General features: G+C 42.7%; 1 long non-coding RNA gene across 1 annotated transcript in view; it reads left to right on the top strand.

The window, feature by feature from the left end:
* LOC147013884 (uncharacterized) overlaps positions 1 to 23728 on the top strand; it is a 36451-nt gene that overhangs the window by 733 nt on the left and 11990 nt on the right. The window lies entirely within an intron of this gene.

Raw genomic sequence — 23728 nt, 5'->3', positions numbered from 1 at the left:
TGTCACCATGCATAACACTTGTAGTCAGGAGTGACATTTTGGACCCTGGTTGAAATCTGGTCACCCATAACATTTGGTGTCAGGAGTGGGATAGACTAGCATCTTTATTGTTTTCTTTTATCTTTGAGTTGCACCACCATTTTTACAAAGTTTCCATAAAGCTGCTTGATGTCATTTTCAAATGGGCTGGATGTTATAAATATTGGAACGCTGCTTTCATGGCTAAGAATGGAAAGTGATGTCGCTTAATTTTAGGAAAGAGGCAATACATTAACTGTTTTGCACTTGAAATGGTTGCTTTGGAAAACTAATGAAAAGTACATTGTCATTAAGAACCATGCTGGGTGCCCTGCCTTTCTTGCTGGCAAAGGGAAGTGACAAACGGGAGAAGAGTCGAGAGGTTTTGGCTCAAAGACAAGACATACCACCATTTGCCCTCTCTCCCGTGTGTGGTGTGAGGGGTTGAGAGAGGTTTTGGGTTGAAGGCAAGAAGTAGCACTATGTTGTCTCTTTCCTGTGTGAGGAGTCGAGAGGTTTTGGCTCAAAGAGACGTGTCTCCATTTTTTTTCCAATCTCTCCCATGAAGCGACCTGGCAATTGAGAGATAAGACAGGTATGGTGGTGTTCCCAGATGTGGCTGGGGTTCGCGTAGCGCCGATGGTGGAAATCGCCTACCCTCTGCCTTTCAGTTAAGAGGAGACAATGAAACTGCAATGTGTCAGCCTTCATCGTATAGTTCTTTGGTCTCTGTGTGTGTTCAGGTGATAGGGTCATTTCAGTAAAGTGTTATGTGTAATTATTTTGCCTATACTGCTCCTGATTGGTTATTTCATGAAAGCTTTAAAAGGAAGCCATTGTTGCCCCTGAATCCAAGCCACAAAATAAACCTCCTGCACGTAGGAAACTGGCCCGATAGTAAAAACAATAAGGGGGGAAACATCGCCAGCTACCAAAGGGTTTCTTTGCCAACCCCTCCCCCTCCCTCTTCTTCTGCAAAAACATCATGGTCTTGGATTGGGGACGATCATGGTGAACAGCTGTCTTGGAGACCTGGAGGGGAGAATGAGATTAAAAAGGATGTGGAAGGTTGTTTCACAGGCAGGAAAAAAAGAGGAAGGAATGAGTGGAGGTGAGCAGTGATCCTGGATTTTGGTAATTTCACCAGAATAGGGTTGGTGGTGGACTGTGTATGCCTTGCAGAAACCTTGGGGGTACAAAGCACAGAAAGAGCAAAGGGTGCAAGACAAGAAATGAGGTGGTAGAAGCCAGAGAGACCACCAACATGTTTGTGATGGCGAAGTGCTGACAAGTGATTGTGATGATACGCCCATAAACTCAGTTTCATCATGGGAGATTCCAGTAATCTTGAAGGCCTTGGTTTCCACAGTGTCAGGCTGAGTACCCACTAACTTCTATTCACACTCACTCACATTGTTTAGTACACTGTTGTTTAGTGCATGGCCCGCGAGCCACTGGCGGCCCCTGGTCGCCGAAAGTGCAGCCCCTGACGTGCGGCCAATAATACACAAATGTGAAAACACCCCATCATATTCCGCTATAAATGCTATCAAATTGACATAATGGTTTCAAATGAGTGTTCCAACACTAAGTAGAAAAGTAACATTCTGTAACTACATCAGGATATGGTTGCAGGATAGAAACATTGATGCTTGCAGCCCAGTTAACTAAATAAAAGAAGAGTATGTGGGGCAGGGCCTAATAGCAGGGAGTCCTGCTGGTGGTGTGGTGGCTCTCACACTGATGCCTTATCAGCAAAAGTGCCCCCCCCCTCTAAAAAAAGTGAAGATCACTGGTTTAGTACTTTCTAGGTGGGCTACAAAACTGAAGTCACATACTGCTGTAAATAGAAGCCAACATCCCGGGGGAGGGGGGGGGGAAATCACAAAACAGTTGTAAAATGTCTGTAAACGAAAATATCTGCGAATAAAAGTTGGCCAGTGCAGCCTCGGTCGCTCATTCCGGATCACGAGACCCAAGACACGGAGCTTCCACTCAAACTGTTGCAGGGCAACACCAACAAGAACTTATTCTGCCTTTTATTTTATAACCTTCACTATATATATATATATATATATATATATATATATATATATATATATATATATATATATATATATATATATATATATATATATATATATATATATATATATATATATATATATATATATATATATATATATATATATATATATATATATATATATATATATATATATATATATATATTGTGTGTCAGTCTGTTTGTCTGTCTGCAACTGCCGTTTCTCAATGACTGCCGGTCCGATCCGATTGAAACTTGCCAGGAATATTGTCGGGGACCCACAGAGGTGCCTTTTCGAGGTTTGATGTCAATCGGACGAGCGGTTCCCAAGTTACGGCCATGTATCTGTGAACCAATGACAGGACACGGTGCTATGACATCACGAATGACGTCACAATTAATGTTTATTTAATTAATTATTTTTTTTTTGAAGGATTGACATCACAATTCTTCTTCTTCGTTTGGTATGACGTCACAATCGACACTGGGGACCTGGGTATGTGCCTTTCTCTGGGTATGTGCCATACCTGGGTATGTGCCAAACTCCCAAGGTTTGATTAATTGTTATTCAAATTATTAATTAATCCCAAGGTTTGAATTTTCCAGAGGGAAACAGCTGTTTCCCAAGGGTTTGAAAGCTGTTTTTTCCCAAGGTTGGAATTAATTGTTGTGCTTGGTAGACATTTGTGAATACATTTACAGAGAGAGGGACGAGAGAGGAGGGGGAGAGAAGAGGGGGGGAGAGAGAGAAGGGCGAGGAAGGGGGGTGAGGTGGGGCAAGAGAGGGGAGGGAGAGAGGAGGGGGACAGAGGAGGGGGGAGAGAGGAGGGGGAGAGAGGGGGTGAGAGAGGAGGGGGCAGAGGAGGGGGAGAGAGGGGAGCGAGAGAGGAGAGGGGGACAGAGGAGGAGGACAGAGGAGGAGGGAGAGAGGAAGGGGGTGAGAGGGGGGAGAGATGCGGTGGCAAGAGAGGGGAGGGAGAGAGGAGGGAGGGAGAGAGAAGGGCGAGAGGGGCGGGGAGAGAGAAGGGAGAGAGGAGGGGAGAGAGAAGGGCGAGAGAGAGGGGGTGAAAGGGGGAGCAAGAGAGGGGGTGAAAGGGTGAGCAAGAGAGGGGAGAGAGAAGTGCGAGAGAGGGGGTGAGCAGGGGGGCAAGAGAAGGGAGAGAGGAGGGGGGAGAGAGAAGGGAGAGAGAGAGAAGGGTGAGAGAGGGGTCAAGAGAGGGGACAGAGAAGGGCGAGAGAGAGGGTGAGAGGAGGGCAAGAGAGGAGGGGGGACAGAGGAGGGGGAGAGAGAAGGGCGAGAGGGGGTGAGAGGGGGCAAGAGAAGGGAGAGAGGAGGGGGAGAGAGAAGGGCGAGAGAGGGGGTGAGAGAGGGGGTGAGAGGGGGGCAAGAGAGGGGAGGTAGAGAGGATGGGGGAGAGAGGGGGCAAGAGAGGGGGGGAGAGGAGGGGGAGAGAGGGGGGTGAGAGAGAGGGGGCATCACAATTCTTCTTCTTCATTTGATATGACGTCACAATTGATGCTGGGGACCTGATACTGCAGGCACGAAGCTGCACATACTGGCACGCACCTACAGGCCCACCCCTACGGGCCCGCACTAGTATATATAAATGACTACAGCTGTAAACTTTAAAATAAAGAACTCGTTCTAATTACTAATTCTTGATTTACTTCATCTCATATACAGTGCCTCTAGAAAGTCCACACCCCCTTTCAAAATTTTCACCTTTCGTTACCTTCTAGCATGGAATTAAATTGCATTATAACAGACTTTCTCCACCTTCATTTGCACATCGTCATCCACAAATTCTAAGCGAAAAAAAAATTCTGCAAATTTCAAAAAATTGAGTGAAAATACAAAACTAGAATATCTTGGTTGGATATGTGTCTACCCTCCTTATAATAACAATAGTGAATTAGCTCAGGTGCAACCAATCACCTTCAAAATCACACATCAAGTTAATTGGCTTCTACCTGTGTTCAATTTTAGTGATTGATTATTCCAGAATAAAATCAGCTGTTCCTGTAGGTTTCCTCTGCTGGGTAGTGCATTTCACAGCAAAGACTCAACCAGGAGTACCAAAGAGCTTTCAAAAGACCTCTGGGATAAAGTTGTGGAAAGGCACAGATCAGGGGATGGGTATAAAAATATTTCAAAGGCCTTGAATATCCCTTGGAGCACAGTCAAGACAATCATTAAGAAGTAGAAGGCATATAGTACTACCAAGACCCTGTCTAGATGAAGCTGTCCTTCCAAAGTGGATGACCAAGAAAGGAGGAGACTGATCAGAGAGGCTACCAAGAGGCCAATGGGAACTTTGAAAGAGCTACATACCTTTATGGCAAAGACTGGTCACTGTGTGCATGTGACAACAATATTCCAAGCACTCCACAAGCCTGGTCTGTACGGTAGGGTGGCAAGAAGGAAGCCATTTCTCAAAAAAGCCCATGACGAGTCCCATTTTAGGTATGCAAAAAACTACTCCAGAGATTCTGAAGCCATGTGGCAAAAAGTTGTGTGGTCTGACGAAACCAAGATGGAACTTTTTGTAAAAAGGTATGTTTGGCGCAAACCCAACACAGCACATCACCCAAAGAACACCACCTCTACTGTGAAGTATGGTGGTGGCCGCATCATGTTATGAGGACGTTTCTCATCAGTAAGGAGTCTGTTTTCACAAGTCTGATTTAATGCAATGTAAGTCCAGGCTATAAGGCAAGAAAAGGTGAAAATTTTGAAAGGAGGTGTAGACTTTCTATCGGCACTGTATGAAGCTCTTTCTAACTGTTGATTCACTCACTCACTGATATGAATGATTACTACTTCATAGGTGATCTAAAAGGCTGAAATATCACATACAGATGCATCTCAAAGCCAATATCCCAGGAGAATAACAAAACCATCGGAAAATGTCCGTAAACGAAAATATCTGCAAACACGATTTGGCTGGTGCAGAATAGCTTTGCTCACAGCAGATCACGTGACCAAAGACAACGTAGCTTACAATTGAAATGGTTGCTAGGCAACGTGAATATATGCCTCTTCTGCCTCCTGTTTTATAACCTTGACTTGAACAAAGGATTAAGCGCAGAGAAGAAATCGGCATTCATTCTGGGGGCTTTATTCACTTTGGGACTTGAATCGGCACTTGAACTTGGGACTCGAGCTTTGTCCAGAACTGCCAGCCTTGACTCTGCTCTTTGCGCTATTTTCTGCCTTTCACTAAACCCATACAATCACACTCATCTTCCCTTATCCCTCTCTCCTTTCCTTTCTTTTTCGAGTTCACTCGCTTCACTTTGCTACGCTCGCTCTTTACACGCTCTTCATTTCTTTTCACACCTTTCTTTCTCTTTGCCTCACCACACACATCTGCACTAAGCCTTGTGCACTTTCGCCTCAGCTCAGTTGCTCACCTCGCCGCCTGGCCACGTCGGAGCTGTTCACCCCACCTCGCCTCACTGGTAGCTGTTCCTGCCAAGGCTGTGTAATCCGTTGTGTCAGCCAGTTACCAATCGATGCCCCAGGAGATCAGGAGCGTGAATAAAGTGGAGGAAGGAACCCGGGAGGGAATGTTACGGGAGCGATATATAAACCATCAGACCAGATCATTGGGCGGCAGCAATTCAGCCAGGTTATTGCAAGGTGTGTCGGGGCATGCAAATGACCCCCACTATTTATTTCTCACCACTTCATCTTCGTCACCCCTCCATCAACTCTCACTTCTTTGGTTGTATGTCTTGGTGCCAAATAAGTTACGGTACTAAGTAATTGATTAAGGTTTCGAGGGCGGGATTGTCATAGGGGATAATTTGGAAATGTTTACATGCCTGTAATATATACATATATATATATATATATAATTACATATTCTATATCTCCAATCTATAATCTGCACCAGTCAGTACGTCCATTCAGGGAGGGGATTCCCAGTTCAGGGATGGGCTTCAAAATCAAATAGACACCATTTTGTTTGCTCTGTATAGCATCTTTCATAAGCTTGCACTTTTTCACACTCACACAGCTTTATCTTAATTATAATTCAATATCTGATTTCATTTTTCATGGTTGCTGAGATGGTTTAAGACTCGGTTGCAAAAGGATAGAAAATTGGAAGAAAATTAGCGTGTTTAGACAAAAATTCATTTTAAGCGAAATTAGAAAGCATCTGAAAATGCAAAGCCCATCGACATCCGCTTTGTACTGGAAGTAAACTTGACGAAAATAACAGTGAAAAAAAAATTAAATTTTATCCATTTGTGTTCTCCACAATCTCATAATAAAGGTTTGTTGAAGATTTGATGACAAAAGCTCAATTGGTAAAAATGTTACGGTCTGGACATACAATCCACACTGAATCTCAATGGTAAACAAGGATTTTGATGAAAACATTTATGGCTGGTTTATCACTTCACCAATGTTGTCATCCTTGCAAAAATATATTCCCCATTTGGAGTACAATGAGATGAGCCAAGTTTCAATTTTTTTCCAATTCACGGTTTCAGAGATATAATATATATATAGTTAAATCCAAGATGGCAGCCACATCACATGACCTATGACATCACAAATATAAAAAAATATTCTCCATTGGTGGGGTGGGGGGGGGGTCGCTCCTACCCTGGAAATTTTGTGTCAATCAGACAAGTGGTTGCTGAGAAAAAAGAATATTAAAAAAATTACAGAAAAAAGGCCAAAAAAGTGTCGAAGAATAACAATCTATACGAATAAATGTCACAGTGTGTCTGTCAGTGTGTGAGTGTCAGTCAGTGTGTGTGTGCCTCCTCCATAACTCCAAAACCATGAATCCTAGCAGCTTGAAACTTTGCATGCATCCTAAGAAAACTCCAAGGAAGTGCAAGAGTGAAAATTGGGTGTTTGCATTAATTAAAACAGCCCTTTTAAAGATAATTAACAGCCATATTTAATTACTTCCTTTATCATACACATCCTCGGACTTCTCGCCCTCCCTCGATGGGGTCTTAAGGTGCATGGGTTCGGTTACCTCGCTGGGGTCTTAATTTGCCATTTTGTTTGGCCTGCTCAACAATGCCTTGAGTTGGAACAGGCTGCAACGGTTTATCAACAATAAAGCACTCAAAATGTTTTTTTTTCTTCACTTTCCTCACTCATATCATCGAATGCCAGATCATGAAATGTACGAATCGCTGGATACATTGAAGTGCTTATTAACGCTCGGAGATGCCAGTGTTCATGGATTTATTTCATTTACGCACATGCCATAACCTTTAGAATCTCTTAAACTGAGCTGAATTTCAAATTTTAACTCTGGAATTGAACTTAGTAGCAGCTCCGACTGCTAAAAATAAAAGTTAATTTGTCCAATTCAGACATTGTTTGACATTTCAGGCATTTCTGGGAAGTGTTTAATATGACTGGAATGGTGACCATGAACACCTGTGCCACACCAGCACCTGCTACAACGGGCCTGGCTAACAGGGGCTGCCTGCCACACATACACCCTGTTTAGGTATCCATTACCAGCTAAAAAGATCTTTAAATTGTAGCCAATAGGATCGATATCAAAAGCATTCCGGCTAAGCTGCAGCCTCTGAAAAACACAGAACTGCCCACTGCATATGCTGCGTCAGCTGCTACATTACTATCTTCAGCATCAGTCAGCATACATCACGTTGAAAATTATCTTTGCAGTAATTAAGAGGTCCAACTTGGATGTACCCCTTCACAGGACAGCTTGCCAGCTGATCTCCTCCATGTTGATCCCCTTCATGTTGATGACAATGAGAAAGTCAGACACGTACCTGTGAATTGTTTACTTTCTAGAGATGTGGGTTGTTGACTTGCCAATAAAAGGCTTTTAACGCCATGTAGGATGACTGATGCTGGGGTTAGCAGTGAAGCAACTGACACTGCTTCATGCCTTGGGCAGTTTTGGGGCATGTAGCTGCTGACCTGAAACGGCTTTATGCAGTGGGTGGTTCTCAATTACAATGCATGCTTAATTATACATATATTATATACCTATTTTTTTCTACAAAGCAGAAAATAGAAATTATTTACTAACTTAATTGTAGTCGATAATATATACTGATTTTATTTTTAATTTTTGGCTCAAATAGCAATTTAATGCAATTGTTTCCTTGTAGAAAAACTCATTTCCTACAAATCACTACACTATTGAATTGTGCTAATTGAAAGACTTCCTAATGACTTTCTTAAATGAGGCCGTTAGCTAGAAATTACAAGGGGGGTAACAATAGCTCTCTTCTCCCAGCATGTGTTCTTGCTGTCTGCTCTTGCCGGGTTCTTCATCATCACCTCTGTGTCGAGCAATTAAATGCCTTCTTTGAGTTAAGGCTCATCCAGACTATCATTCCTAATTGACAAATCACATCAGTTATAACTGTTAGGTGGGAAGGATAATGTGGACATAAAAACTGTAGGTTTTTTTTGAATCGCAATTATAATTGAGATAGTTTGATCAAGTTTTGTTTTTGATCAGATGCGTCCATTAGTTCAGAATGGAAAACCAAAAGGAGTGGAGTCTGGATAAGCAGGCTGCTGCTTGCTTGCCCCTGGTCGGTGAGCTTAGATGACCGATTGAGGGGGAAATAAAGGAGAAAAAAACAACTCTGTGTTGAATTTACAGTTTAAATGTATGGAACGGCAAGGAATGTTATTTGTTGAAATGAAATATGTGGATTGGTAATTTCCAACTTTATTACCTATATATTTTCTTGTACAGTACTTCTGTAAGTTATGCTTCCATTATCTTAATGCTGATTGGATATTTCGGACCTCTTTGTATGGGTCGGGCTTACCCCTCAGGTTGGGACCATCCGTTGTTCTTTTTGTGGCACCATGATCAGGTGTTGTACGAAGAAAGCACAAGTGGTGAATAGGTGGTTAAATGTGTTCGTTTGTCGAACCAGATGGCATTTTCATCTTGGGCTTAGTCAATTATATTTACGAGTAATTCTTGGTGTGGATTTTCAATTCAGTTGTGTTTCACTTGAATCACAAGTTTGTTGAGTTAATTGTGTTTAACTTCGAATTTTTGTTCATATTTCACTTTCGAATTGATTGCCTTTCATCCTCAGCTAATAGGGGACTTTCAAAATGATGTTTGAATGCTGAGGAGGTATTTTGTGCATGTGCTGTGTGTTTCGTTTTCACTGACCTATTTCTGCTCATCCAGGCACTTTTAACCTGCCATTTCCAGTGCGAAATCTGTAATTCAAATCGTCTTTTTTTCCCATAATTTTTAAACAATATTTTCAACATTTAAACAAGAGTGGCTATTTCAAAATGGATAACCATTTTTGATGCAAATCTTTGTTCTTTGATGTAAATCAGACTCAAAATATAGGAAATATGAGAAATATCTGTGGATGCCATTTCCTGGTGATACAAGCGAGCGGCGTCAGAAATCTAATATAATTACCTGTGCCACCGAAGGTGGACGAAGCTTATGTTTTCACCCTTGTCTGTCTGTTTGCCTGTCTGTCTGTGAGCAGGATATCTCAAAATGTTATGGGTGGATTTGGACAGGATGGGTGTGTGACAAGAACAAGCCGATTAGATTTTGGTTGTTCTGGGTGCAGATCCAGCTTATCACGAGTGGTCTCCAAAACGTAAGCTATTCAGCCTGGTTTATCTTGTGGCCCTGGAACCAACCAAAAATAATAATAATAATTAATTTTTTATAACAGCCCTCACAGCTCTCACTCCCCCTCCCCCCCTCCACCAATCATGATTAATAGTAAATATCATCATTTTCAGGTTGATTTTAAACTTACCCTGTGCATTTACGAGCCCCACATATGATCTTCCCATCGGTGTTCAGAAGCACTTTAACAGATATGGTGTCTCCTTCGAGGAGGTCTACCTGGTACATAAATAGAGTAAATATATATATATATATTTCTTCTTCTTCTTTCCGTTGCTCCCGTTCAGGGTCGCCACAGTGGATCATCCTTATGATCCGCATAGTGATTTGGCACATGTTTTACGCCGGATGCCCTTCCTGACGCAACCCTGGTCGCCTCTTACAACGCAGGGATATGGTACACCTATTTTAACCGGGGTATACACTGGCCCAGTACACTGGTACTCATTTCGCCGACCTCGGAAGGATGACAGGCTGAGTCAACCCCCTGGTGTATTAATTCAGTGGCCCAACGGGGCTTGAACTCAGGAGCTTTTGGATCCCAAGCTGCTGCCCCAACCACTGCGCCAACACCAGGATATTGATATATATATATATATATATATATATATATATATATATATATATATATATATTAGGTTAGTGCTGTACATATATGTATATATATATATATATATATATATATATATATATATATATATATATATATATATATATATATATATATATATATATCAATATCCTGAAGTTGGCGCAGTTAGGGTTATATATATATATATATATATATATATATATATATATATATATATATATAACCCTAACTGCGCCAACTTCATGATATTGATATATATATATATATATATATATATATATATATATATATATATATATATATATATATATATATATATATATATACATATATATATATATATATATATATATATATATATATATATATATATATATATATATATATATATATATATATATATATATATATATATATATATTAGTTTAGTGCTGTACACATACATATATATATATATGTATATATATATATATATATATATATATATATATATATATATATATATATATATATATATATATATATATATATATATATATATATATATATATCAATATCCTGAAGTTGACGCAGTTAGGGTTATATATATATATATATATATATATATATATATATATATATATATATATATATATATATATATATATGTACAGCACTAACCTAATATATATATATATATATATATATGTACAGCACTAACCTAATATATATATATATATATATATATATATATATATATATATATATATATATATATATATATATATATATCAATATCCTGGTGTTGGGGCAGTGGTTAGGGCAGCAGCTTGGGATCCAAAAGCTCCTGAGTTCAAGCCCCGTTGGGCCACTGAATTAATACACCAGGGGGTTGACTCAGCCTGTCATCCTTCCGAGGTCGGCGAAATGAGTACCAGTGTACTGGGCCGGTGTATACCCTGGTTAAAATAGGTGTACCATATCCCTGCGTTGTAAGAGGCGACCAGGGTTGCGTCAGGAAGGGCATCCGGCGTAAAACATGTGCCAAATCACTATGCGGATCATAAGGATGATCCGCTGTGGCAACCCCTGAACGGGAGCAACCGAAAGAAGAAGAAGATATATATATATATATATATATATATATATATATATATATATATATATATATATATATATATATATATATATATATATATATATATATATATATATATATATATATATATACTAGAATCCCACGTAAATATAGCTGGCACAATCTTTGTCTATTTTCACATCGTGAAGATGTTTTTTTGTTGAAGAGTCAGTTGCCATTACTTTGTTGGTGATGTTGCATGGCATGAGGGTGGGTTGATATCTCAATATTATCGGCCTGATAAAATGTTGAAAAAAACACTGTCAACGACAAACTACATTTTTCAAAATGTCGATATGTATATCGGCACATTAGATCCTGGAAAAAGTGGTGCGCGGTATCATAAACTGAAGATTTTGAGAAGTATTTTAATTGATTTAGGAAGAATCTCAACATGAAAGACTCATTTTATCATAACATGATGGTCCCAGTGAAAAAAACGATATAAGCAACACCATTCTCTCTCGCCTTTCATGCAAATGGTGAGAAAACTTTGTCCCATCTCAGTTGCCAGTTCTCCTGCCTCATCATCAGGGTCTTCCATTGAGGATCCTGAGCCTGTGCCTGAGGAAGGTGGTTGGGGGTGGGGTGGGGGTGGAACAATCACCACACCTGAACTCTGACTCAAACCCCGCGCAGGAGAGCTTTTGTCGAAATGGCGAAGTGCACATAGAAAAAGTGCTGGCCCCAGGGCAGCTCATCAACTTTCGACCTTCACAGCGACAAACACCATTGTGAAACACAATTCACTCCCCCAATTACAGTCGATGGACATTTCACCATCCCCCCTCCCCCCATGCGCTCATCATGAACAAAGGAAAAACTTTAAAGAAAAAGATAAGCATGGGCAGGGGTTTAGTGCTGGACATCGAGATAACGTGCACGTCTGTGGAGCACTAAATAAACGAAATGCTGTAATGACATTCCAGAAAAAAGAGTGTGACAGGCAAATGGATGGACGGAGACATCAGGTGACTTTAATTACAGAGACAGTATAGATGAAGTCCGATGTTGGGCCACAATGGCTTCTTCGCTACTCTGCAAAAGTGAAATGAATCATACTAAAATGCGCAACTTGGTGTCTGTTTGTCTGTCTATCTATCTGACCGTGATACATTCGGTCGTTACTTATCCAATCTCATCTAAACTTGCCAGGGGGACTAAGGGTCACACAACAGAGGTTGTAGCAACTTAACTTGCACCTCTCCCCAAGAGGGATTTCCACCTTGGCCGAACTTCGTGTTAAGGTGTATAAATAGCTTGGTGTGGCATTTCATGGAGCACATGTACCAATGATGTAAAAATTATAACCACAAACAATTCAGTCAATTCTGTCCAACGTATAATTACCTTTTTAAACAGTCGCTACAAAACTGGAAGAACTTTTGGGAAACCCGACATGTTTAAGGCATTCTCTGCTTATTGCGCCCCCCACAGATGGACGTATCAGAATCGTCGCGACTTGCTCGGACTCTAAGTAAGCGGCAATGATCTTTAGCTCACAAAGCAGTTTAAATGTGTCTTGATGGATGAATGATGAATCCCATTGCCTGTCCAATTTTTCCATTGATTCCCATTCCATTGATTTCCATTGATTCAAGCACTGATTTGTTTGTTCTTCTTGCAATCCATTGAATTTTTAACATTCATCTCCAACACTACATTTAAAAACTGTCAATATCCCTCCTTCCATTTTCACTGTCCATGACTCACATCCATACATTGCATCTGGAAATACCAGATTATTCACCATCCTCCTCTTGGTGTGTTTTGTCACATATTTGTCTTTCCAGGTTTTTGTCAATCCTGATATTGCTGTTCTCTACAATGCTAACCATCTATTAATTTATCCGTCACATTCTTTACCCACTTCAATCTTAGAACCCAGGAAGATGAAACTTTCCACTATTTCCACATGATTGTCTCCAAATCTGAACACATTGATCTTCTCAGTTGACAAGATTTTAGTATTTTTAGGTTTAAATAAAGAACAGCTTTTTCACTTTCCTTATTCACTGTCTCAAGTCCCCTTTGCTTTCTGCCAACATAGTGGTATCATCAGCATACCTTATCCAATCTTCATCCAATTGTCTTCATGTCTTTGATAGTTGTTGATATGTCTTCATCCAATCCCGAGTCCAGCCTCCATGTCATTCAAGTTACAATTTTTGTCAAAATTATTCTAACCACAAATTAATAAGTCAATTCCATCCAATGATAATGGCATAATGATAATAATATTAACACGGAGGCTGGCAGGATAGCAAAGAGCAAACTACACTCTCCTCGAAGCTGTCTAGCCTGGGTTTGAATCTCAAACCAGCTATGAACTGTTATCCCGGTGTTTCACAGGTAGGGTGATTCATCAATGTTTATGCCGTTCCTCAGATGGATGTTAAACTGGCATCTCATGTGCCAACATTAGTTGGTGGACTTCAACGACCCCACAGTGTTCTTCATGAAGAGTCTGTGAGCTATCGATGGCACCCTGAACAAATTACAAATTCTTGCCTTAACCCGAGGTCAGGCCTGGCCAGCTGGTTCGTGAAAGACTTTGGCCAAGCTTCCCCAGCCAACCCCACAATAACGTGGGAATAATTGTGGCCATTAAAGAAGAATAACGACATGAACAAACCGTTGTCTGCATGGTGCGCGCGTACATACACGTGACCCCCCTCCCTGCCTCCTGGTCGCTCTCTCAGGGAGCATGTGTTTCTCGTGTTCAAAAATACCCATTAAGATGAGGTTGTGTTTTTATGACAATGACGCAAAGACTGCTTTCAATGAGAGCACATGAAAATGTTTACATCAATTTCAGGACAGATTATGTAGTGATAAACAGCGATATCTATCTTCGAGCTCTTGTGCAGTGGGTCATCATTAGCACTATACAGTACATATAAACATCGATAGTATATCGTGGCAGCTATCACCGCTGGGTGGTCACACTACGTCAGCATAAATAATTGCTCAATGTCGATATATCGCTAGATCATCGATATTTGGAAGGGATGACAGTCGACTAGCAATAATATCAACATCGCCCAGTCCTACACGGCATCGTCTTTCCAATTGCAGGTGTGCCATTAAATAAATCACCAAGCCTGCCATGTTCACAGGAGGTATTCCTGCAAGGTTCAAAGCTCACCGGTAGCGATCCGTCGGGGGTTTGGGTAGTACACGCCCTTCCACTCGGGCCTTGTTCCAACCCACATCTTTGGGAATTTTCAGTATGGGCAGCTGCCCTTTTAGCAAGCTGAGAAAGTTATCTAAGTCTTTCGTTGTGCAGAGGCACAGCTCTTTACTGACAGGTATTTTTCCAGGTATTTTCAGCTTCTTATTTAGGTTTGTGAGCCATTTTAGGTGACAATCCATATCTTGCACACATGATATACTTTCTGGTGCCCTGAACACCGCTGCTTCTCGAGGTTTTTGCGCATGCCCGCCAAGCATTTTGGGACGGATTACGTCATACGAAATTCCTGTATTGTTTGTGTTTTAGTTTTACCATTCCATAATTAAAGCAGGTAATTGTTGAATGTATTCATTCCACAATTCATCCATTCAAGCACATCTTGTTAGGTAAATTAATTAAATAATTTGATCAATGGATGCATAAATTCTCTCTTTGATTCATTCACATCTGAATGCATGAAAATGGCACTGTGATGTGACAAAGAATGTAGAATCGAAGAACCGCTTCGGTTTTTACTCAGAATGTCATCCTAGGATTTTCTTTGCCGAGGAGCAACTCACGGTGGAGTATGTATCGAGACCCCTTCAGGAGAATAATGATCTTTTGGCGACAGATGCCGAAAATCATAGTTGCTTCAAGCTGTACTGTAGGTGGAATCGAACCTCTCAAGTTTGTGTCACATTTCTCAATGCATGGTTTTCCTTTTTCTAAAAGGTAATGAAACGTTTTGGGAGAAACATTCCAATGTAGTTCATGAAGTCTTCAACTCTTCCACGCACAATTCCTGAAATAATTGGTGAGAACTGCTTCTTTCAGCCCCTCTCTTTTGTCGAAGCTTTGGGGTATGACTAGACATGATCCCAGAGAAATTCCACACAAAATGGCATAAATGAGCAGAAATGGCATAAAATCACTGAAAAACCAACATTGTCCGGTGATTTTCTCGACTAAGTAGAGCAGAAATGGCATTAGTTCAAAAAGCTTATTTACAAATCCAAGTGGCTCAAGTTCAAGTCCCAATTAATGCCATTCCGACCGCTCGCTGTCACGACGGTGCAGCCAATTGCCTGATAATTTGGAATGGCCATGGAAACCACTTTGGCAGATTTCGAAGAGAAAGAATCGAGATCAAAATGGAAATGGCTATTGCAGTGCTGATTTGTGTAACAGCAATTCACATTATCCTCCCTGACATTCCAGGGGTGTACAGTATAACGGTGCTATAAGTGCTGTGAAATGAGTTTTAAAAAAAAATAATCATGTGGTTTTAGAGCATGCTGTGTATGTGTTCCAGTAATTAGAAGGCCGATGAACAAATCTGACAATTCTTTGTAGAGATGCTATGCTTTGTGGAAGCCTGGCAGGCACACTCAACTTTGAACTGTCTCGGTTGGATGTGAGTTTCGACCCAGCTATAAACTACCGCCCTGGTTTTTTCCATGCAAGATGAGGCATTAAGATGGAGAATCCACCTGCTTGCACTAAACATTGGTGCAGGTTTAAGATCCCAAGGTGTCTTATAAGAAGAGTAGAAGAGCCGGCATCCTGAACAAATCACAAATTCCTTCCAATCTAATGGAAGGTCTGACCACCCAGTTGCAAAAAGACATAGCCCAGAACCATTCCCCCTGACAGACCCCACAATAAGGCTGAATAATTGGGTTCAGTAAGGAATAATAACAATAATAATAATAATAATGATAATGAGACAGAGAAGAATATCATGGAGCGTACGCTTTATGGGTTCGCATTTGTTTACGGTTTAAAAGAAGTGTGAAAAAAAATCCCTGTAATATTGTAGGAAAATACAGTATGTATGATAACTATAACTCTATGAGCTTGTATAGAATGTGCAGTGAATACAAAGTTGTGCAATACATACAGTACATATGTAGTTGGACAGTATATACAGGGTGTTTATACCAGTTACCTGCTCTGCAAAACTTGATAAATTCATATAATGAACACACAAATGGTGTCAATGTAAACTACGGATCATAGTCACTTTGAATGTCTGCCATTACATAGTCTTTCCTGTGTGGGTCGTTCGTAAGCTCACATTCCCATTATTACACGTTCTTCAGCTAAATATAGTATCTTTAGTCTGCCATTTTATTCTCACAGGGATCATAGTCTCATACCTATAAGATAAAAGGCTTACATTAATTAATTAATTAATTAATTAAGCATAAGCTTAACATTAAGAGTAACATTAACATATTGCTGTGGGCTGGGGGTCGGGTGAGTAGACCACTAGGGGCAGGGGGGGAAGCTATCTCGGCTCCCATCAGACTTACCGGAATTGTAGGCCGTCGCACACGGATAATTCCGTGACGCCAATAACTCAACCTTAGGGTCCTCCGTCTAGTTAATCCGGTTACCTAAAAATAACCACGTGATTTAATTACCGGGGAACACGCCCTCGGTACGCCTTGTCCGAACCGGATCACTTTACCGGATCGGATCATTTACCGGATTGGATGCAGCCGAGTGACACTGCCAAGGATGTACCAGCTAAAAGGAACGGATCATTGGGAATAAAGTCCCGGCTAAACTTGGATTCGGACCATGCTGGATCAATGGAAGAAACGACAAAAACGAGCAGGGAATATTTCTAATAATAATTTATTAACAAGCAGGTGAGGAAGGGTATGTGGTACGATCAAGATTTATTGGGGTGTGCAAGCAGAGATAGGGAAGAGAGGTGTGGTGCAGCAATAAACAAGTAACTTATGAAAGCGGACGCAGAGCAGACTTAACCTGCAAATAATAATAAATATATATATTTTTGTATACCTTGTCGAGGCTCGTGTGAGAGGTAACACACAACACACATCAAGGGGGGCATGAGACAAGAGGGGAGGGAGTGGGAAGGACAAAACAGTGGGGAACAGAGACATCAGGAGATCTTTGGAAGGGAGAGGGATGGGACGGGGAACATGGGGAATAGAAGATGGACATCACAGGGACTTTCAGGAAGGAAAGCAGGGAATTTGAAGGAGGAGGGCTTGGGTGGATTATCGGAGGTAGAGAAGATCGAGGATTTGGATGGGGGATGATAAGAGGTGGTGGTGAACAGCTGTTTTGAATTCCTGGAGGGAAGAATGGGCATGAATAGAGTGAGGGACTTTATTCCAAAGGCGGGAAAAAAGAGGAATGAGAGTGTGAAGGTGAGCAGTGATTCGTGATTTTGGTAGTTTTACCAGAAGGGGGTTGTTGGCGGACTTTGAGCACCATGTGGAAATGTGGTGGGGACAAATCGCAGAGAGAGCAGGCGGGGGCGGGGGGGCGAGGCTGGAGAGGAGACGGTAGAAGACAGAAAGACCACTGACCAACCTGCGGTGATTGAGTGAGAGGCCCAAAGACTCAGCCTCATTGCGGGAGATACCAATGATCCGAAATGCCTTGATTTCTACAGCGTGAAGCCGAGAAAGGTGGGAGGCAGGAGCAGCAGCCCAGAGGGGAGAGCAGTACTCCATCAAGCTGCGAACAAAAGCTTTGTAAGTGGTCAGGAGCTCAGGTGGGCCGAGGAAGGACTTTGCACGACGGAGGATTCCCAGTCGGCGACTGGCTTTGAAGGTGAGGTTTGAAATGTGGCTTTCTCAGGAAAGGTCATGGCAGATAGTGAGACCCAGAAGCTTGAAAGAAAGGACTTCTTCCAGAGGATTGTTGAGAAAGTGGATGGGGGGGGGGGTTGTCTAAACGGTCCTTTCGAAGAGACATAGTGAGAGTGTTAGATTTGTCCGGATTGAAAGACATGTTCCACGTGTTGGACCAGTTTGTGATTTTATCCAGATCTGCAGTGAGCGAAGAAGCTGCTGCTTGCCGGTCTGAGGGATGACCGATGGTACGGCAGAGGGTGGATTCATCAGCAAAGAGATAAGGAGGATTTTCCAGAGAGTCGGAGAGATCATTGTTGAAAACCAGAAAAAGAACAGGGCCCAGAATGCTACCTTGAGGAACTCCAGCCTGGACAGGAAGGGGGGATAAAAGAACTCTATTTAGGGCCACAAGGTGACTGCGACAGGAGAGGAAGTCTGTGAGCCATGAGTGGAGATGGCCTTGGATACCACAGGAAGAGAGTTTGGTGAGCAGGGCTGGGTGCCAGACTGTGTCAAAAGAACGTGATATGTCCAGGGATACGGCTCGGATTTCCTGTCTGGCATTGAGGGCTTCCATCCATTGTTGGGAGAGCAGAAGCAGCATATCCAGGGTAGAATGACCTGGTCTGAAACCAAATTGATGATCGGAAATCAATCCATTGGAGAAGAGGAAGGATTTGATGTCTGAAGCGATGATGGATTCCATAACCTTGCTGATGATTCGGAGAAGGCTGATTGGTCTGTAGTTGCAGGGTTTTTTTTTGCACCATTTTATGCAGGTCAGTGATCTTTGCTGATTTCCAAGCAGATGGCAGATGACCTTGAGCAAATGAAAGGGTGAACAGAACAGAGAGAATGTGAGCAAGAGCAGAAGAGCAGGCTTTGAGGACACGTGGGCTGATGCCGTCTGGACCGGTTGCAGAATCTGAGTCGAGGTTTGACAGCAAACTCTCCACCTTGTCAGGAGAAAAGGACACAGAGTCCAGGGACAGTTGGGTGCGACTGGGTAAGGTGGGTAGAGAAAGTGATGGGTTTTGGACACAAGATTTAGCTGCAAACACCGAGTTTAGGCATTCAGCTTTTTCACGTGGGGTATCAGCAGTGCAGCCATTTGAGGTAAGGGAGGGGATGGAGGGGGAAATACACCAGAAACAGATTTGATTGGACGCCACCAGGATTTTGAGGAGGGAGAGAGGTTTGAGAGTTCAGACTTGAGATGAGAAAGATGTTGTTTTCTGGCTCTCCTGAGGGTAGATACACATTTGTTCCGAGCTTTATGGAAGGAACTGCGATTACCCTCAGTTGGCTTTGCTTTCCATGAGGTAAAGACAAGTTGTTTCAGGATAACTGTCTCACCACAAGCTTCAGTGAACCAAGGGCGGGAGGAAGGGTTGGACAACTGAGGACGAGAGGGGATAAATCTGCGCATGAGGGAGAGCAAGTTTCTTTGAAGGAATTCCCAGGATGAGTTGATGTTGGAGAAAGTAGCGATAGGAGACCAGTCTACAAGTTTGAGGGCTGTTTGGAGACCCTGCCAGTCAGCTTGAGTGAAATGCCAGACTCGACGGCAGTGAGGTGGTTCTCTGATAATAGCCAGAGAGATGTCCACTTTGACAAGGACGTGGTCAGAAGAACGGATTTGAGCGAAGGAAGAGCAGCAGATATTGTCAGGGAAATTTGTCAAAATCAGATCCAGAAGAGATGGAGTACCATTGGTTGAGAACCAGGTAGGGAAGTTGACCAATTGAGTCAGTCCCAATGAGTCGCAGAAAGCTTTTGCTGAGGTGCCATGACAGGTGAGAGAGGTACCCACACCTAGCCAACTGGCGTGATGACAATTGAAGTCACCACATATGAGGAAGAGAGAGTTTGGATGAGAAGATAGAAGTTGGTCCTTGTTTTCGGATGGTGAGGTGTAGATGGAGTCATCACTGTTAGGTGGATGGTGCAGTCCACATATAAACATGAGGTTGGAGTGGAGGGAGGCCGTAGCCAGAGGTATTCCTGGGTGTGTGGGGGTGAGCGCAGTGCATGGAGAGTGAGGAATAGAGTCTTTGATGAAGAGAGCAACTCCTCCACCAGGACGAGGCTCAGGTCTGTCATACCGGAGGAGGGAGTAACCAGGGAGAGATACTTGGGAGTCAGACACGTCTTTGGGGAGGAAAGTTTCTGTTCGGTAGAATATGTTTGATTTGTCAATGGCAATCTGTATGGAAAGATCTGAAAGGTTTGAGCGAAGGCCCCAGATATTTTAGGTCCTCACTTTTAATGAAGTGGGAGGGGAGGAGGCTTTGGGTGCATGGGGTGGGGGGGGGGCGAGGGGAGGGAGGACAAGGGACGAGGGGGTAGGTAAGGAGGGTTGTTGAAGGAGTGTGGGGGATTGCAGAATAGCTAGGGGAGGGGGCCGGATGAGGAGGAGAAAAGGCTCTGTGGTACTGGAGGAGAGGGGGCGACAAGAGAGGGGGTATAAGGCAGTTGAAGATTTGAGGAGGTGGAGTGAAGAGATGGAGGTGAGAGGGCAGTGGAAGGAGGCAGCTTTGTGGATGAGAGGGGGGGGGGCAACTTTGAGAAGCATGAGTGAGGGGGATGAATGGTGGGAGAAAGGTGAGGGGGGAGTTTTTGAGAGAGGTGAGAAGGAGGCTTGGAGGGAGAAGAGTGGGATGGTTGCTTTGAGAGTGAGGGTGAGAGGGGTGAGTCGGCACTGAAGTTGGAAAAAAAGAATGGTTGATGGAAAGCGAACTATTATAGCAAATTGGGTTTTTTTTAAGTTTTAGGTCAGAGATGCGATTTAACACAATTCTTGATGGATGCAATAAAGGCAAATCCAGAGAATGGAGAGAAGAAACACTATAACAGTTGGATTTTTTTGGCAAGGTATGAAGGAAAGGTCGAATTGAGAGCAGTCTGTTTAAATAGTAGAATAGTAGTGCATTATGATACAGCAAAGAGAACCACATGTGTGAGAGAGGAAGATGAAGCATTATAAGAGATCGTTTTTTATTATTATTAATGTTTGTGAGAGTTTTCAACAGATTAGGTCATGGAAGTGTTGTAGAAAAAATTGAGGAAGAAGAAGAAGAGGAAGAAGAGGAAGAAGAATCGAGAGTCATGAGTGAGGAAGGAGAAAGGTAGCGGGTTTTTTTTTTTTTTATTTAAGATAAGAAATGGAGTGATAAGTTGGGAGGGATGGGGAGCGTTAGGAAAGTGGGGAAGATAGAAATTGAAGGTAAGGCCTTAGTTATTTTATAATTTGGTTTACGCAGTTCTTCAGCTAAAATGTAGGGTCGGTAGGTCGAAATATAAACACAAATATAATTTCAATTTTTAGAAATTATATATTTTTATGATTTTTTTTCGGATGTTCCATGGAAAAGACAAGGGTAGGTGGGGTGGGGGGGAATAAATATAAATCCCAGACCAGGAGGATCTAAGAAGACAATGAAGATGGAAAACCATTCAAATGCAGGATGCCATTGTTCACTGTATCATCTGTGAAAAACAATAAAGAAGGATTAAAACTTGTTTTTACAATATAGTGTAGCATGTTTTTCTTATAGAAACCTGTTGGATCATCAAACAAATGGAAACAATGCTGAGAAAATTACTGTCTAAGTCGTAGATGTGTGCGTGCACACCAGTGCATAGTGCTGGATATGATTTTAAAAAGGTGTCTACTCGGAGTCAACACGCTCAAAACGGTCAATCAGAGCCATAACCAGCTTAGTTTTCAGTGGGCATCTGATCGTACCATCTCTCCATCCCCATGAGCACATCAAAGGCTGATTTCTGGTCCGTTGAAGGTTGAATATCTGCATCTCGCAGGGAAACTTTGACGTACTTGGCACCGAAATCTTTCAATACGAACAGCGGTGTACAACTTTCGATGGAAACAAAATCGGCATGATCGAGAGTAGCGTGCGAATCATCCCTGCTGCTGCACTGAATTGATGCAATCGTTCGGCCAGAATATTCGTCGTCAAGATGTTGCATGATTAAATCACCAATACAGTCAATCAAATTTATACCGCTGACATACTTCTTAACAATCACTTTCGCCCCAGAAACCACAGTCAATCTGACCCACGCTGACCACTGCTCAGACGCCATGACCAAAGACTACTGCGCAGTTTGGTTAAAGGTGATTCGGCACTTTGGCGCGCGCGTGCACGAAATTATATTTTGAAAATAAATGCCGACGTTTACATTTCGGGTTTTGAAACTTTTGCACCTTCGGCGGAAAATGTATAAATATAAAAGGCTAAAAATGTGTTTTGTATTTAAATTTAATTTCAGCAAATATACCGTCGGCGGATCCGTAAACCAAGTTATAAAATAACTAAGGCCTAATGGGGAGAAAAAAACAAAACACGATCGTACACCGAGGGGAACCGGTAGGCCTCAAGCCTCAAGGGTAGGCCTCAAGCGTCCGGTAAGACAAAGTTGACAAAATCTCACAAAATAGCATGATTTTTGAAACGAAACCGAACTAGGAACACACAGCCACATGTAAGTGAGAGAATAAACAGTTAAAACGGGACAGATAACGACCGGAAACTTAACTTTGAGATTGTCAGAAAAGAGCTCCGAACGAGACCTGTCGATGCTCCAAACCCGGAACCGGAAGTCAATTACGATCTTCTGAAGGCTTACTTACATAGACATGTACCAGGACACACACACGCACACACACACAGACACAGAAAACCCGATGAAGAGGAATTGAAGTAAGACAGGAGAGGAGTTGAGGCTACGGTCTCTCCGTACCTCTGTATAATTGATATGCAGTCCTCGAACGCGCCACCAATATGTTTGGGGGAAATGCTCCATGGCGTGGTACCCCCGTGACAACTGGCGCATCGTCTCCTGCTTCGGGCAGCTCGCGTCAGGACCGTGGGCATGAAGAAGGGGCTTGAGTTGGGAGGGTGGAATCAGAGTCGTGTGGGCGGAGAAGAGGAGGAGGAGTCCAGCGATGACGCCAAAAGGCGGAGTCAAAGTTATGACGACAGAAGGTGGAGTTGAGGTTCAGCTTGAGCGGGAGGCGAGGCAGGGCAGACAGAGAAAGAAGGATCTGCTCAGACCTTTATAGGCCCCGTGGGGCGGGGCGGGGGGGGGCACCACGAAATTCGGTGACGTCACCTGAATCGGGGGACTGATTGGCCCCGACCCCTTGCACGGCCCAGCCGCAATGGCCGGAAGCAGCAACATTCCACTTCCGGCAAGGCGATCCCACGCCGCAAACAAGTCTTGCTCCGACCTCACGACATGAAATGAATCACCCACACCTAACTCAAAGTCATGAATCGCCTTGCACGAACCCCGGGCCATGCATGCCCTGACGACCGTCCGAGAGTGGCGTTGGTCCTGCACGCCCGCTCGGGCGCTCCGACCAGTGTTGACCAACGTGCCCGCTCCGTGTGTGCCAACATGGCCCGAGCTGCACAACATGCCTCCGCCCGATCGCAGCTTCACTGGCCGTAGAGGCGAGAAGGTAAGATGTTATGGCAAGC

The sequence above is a fragment of the Eptatretus burgeri genome, chromosome 13 (assembly GCF_056783735.1).
Source record: "Eptatretus burgeri isolate ZD-2024b chromosome 13, Ebu_testis_v1, whole genome shotgun sequence".
NCBI classification, from domain to species: Eukaryota; Metazoa; Chordata; class Myxini; order Myxiniformes; family Myxinidae; genus Eptatretus; species Eptatretus burgeri.
This window is presented reverse-complemented; position numbering and strand designations above follow the sequence as displayed.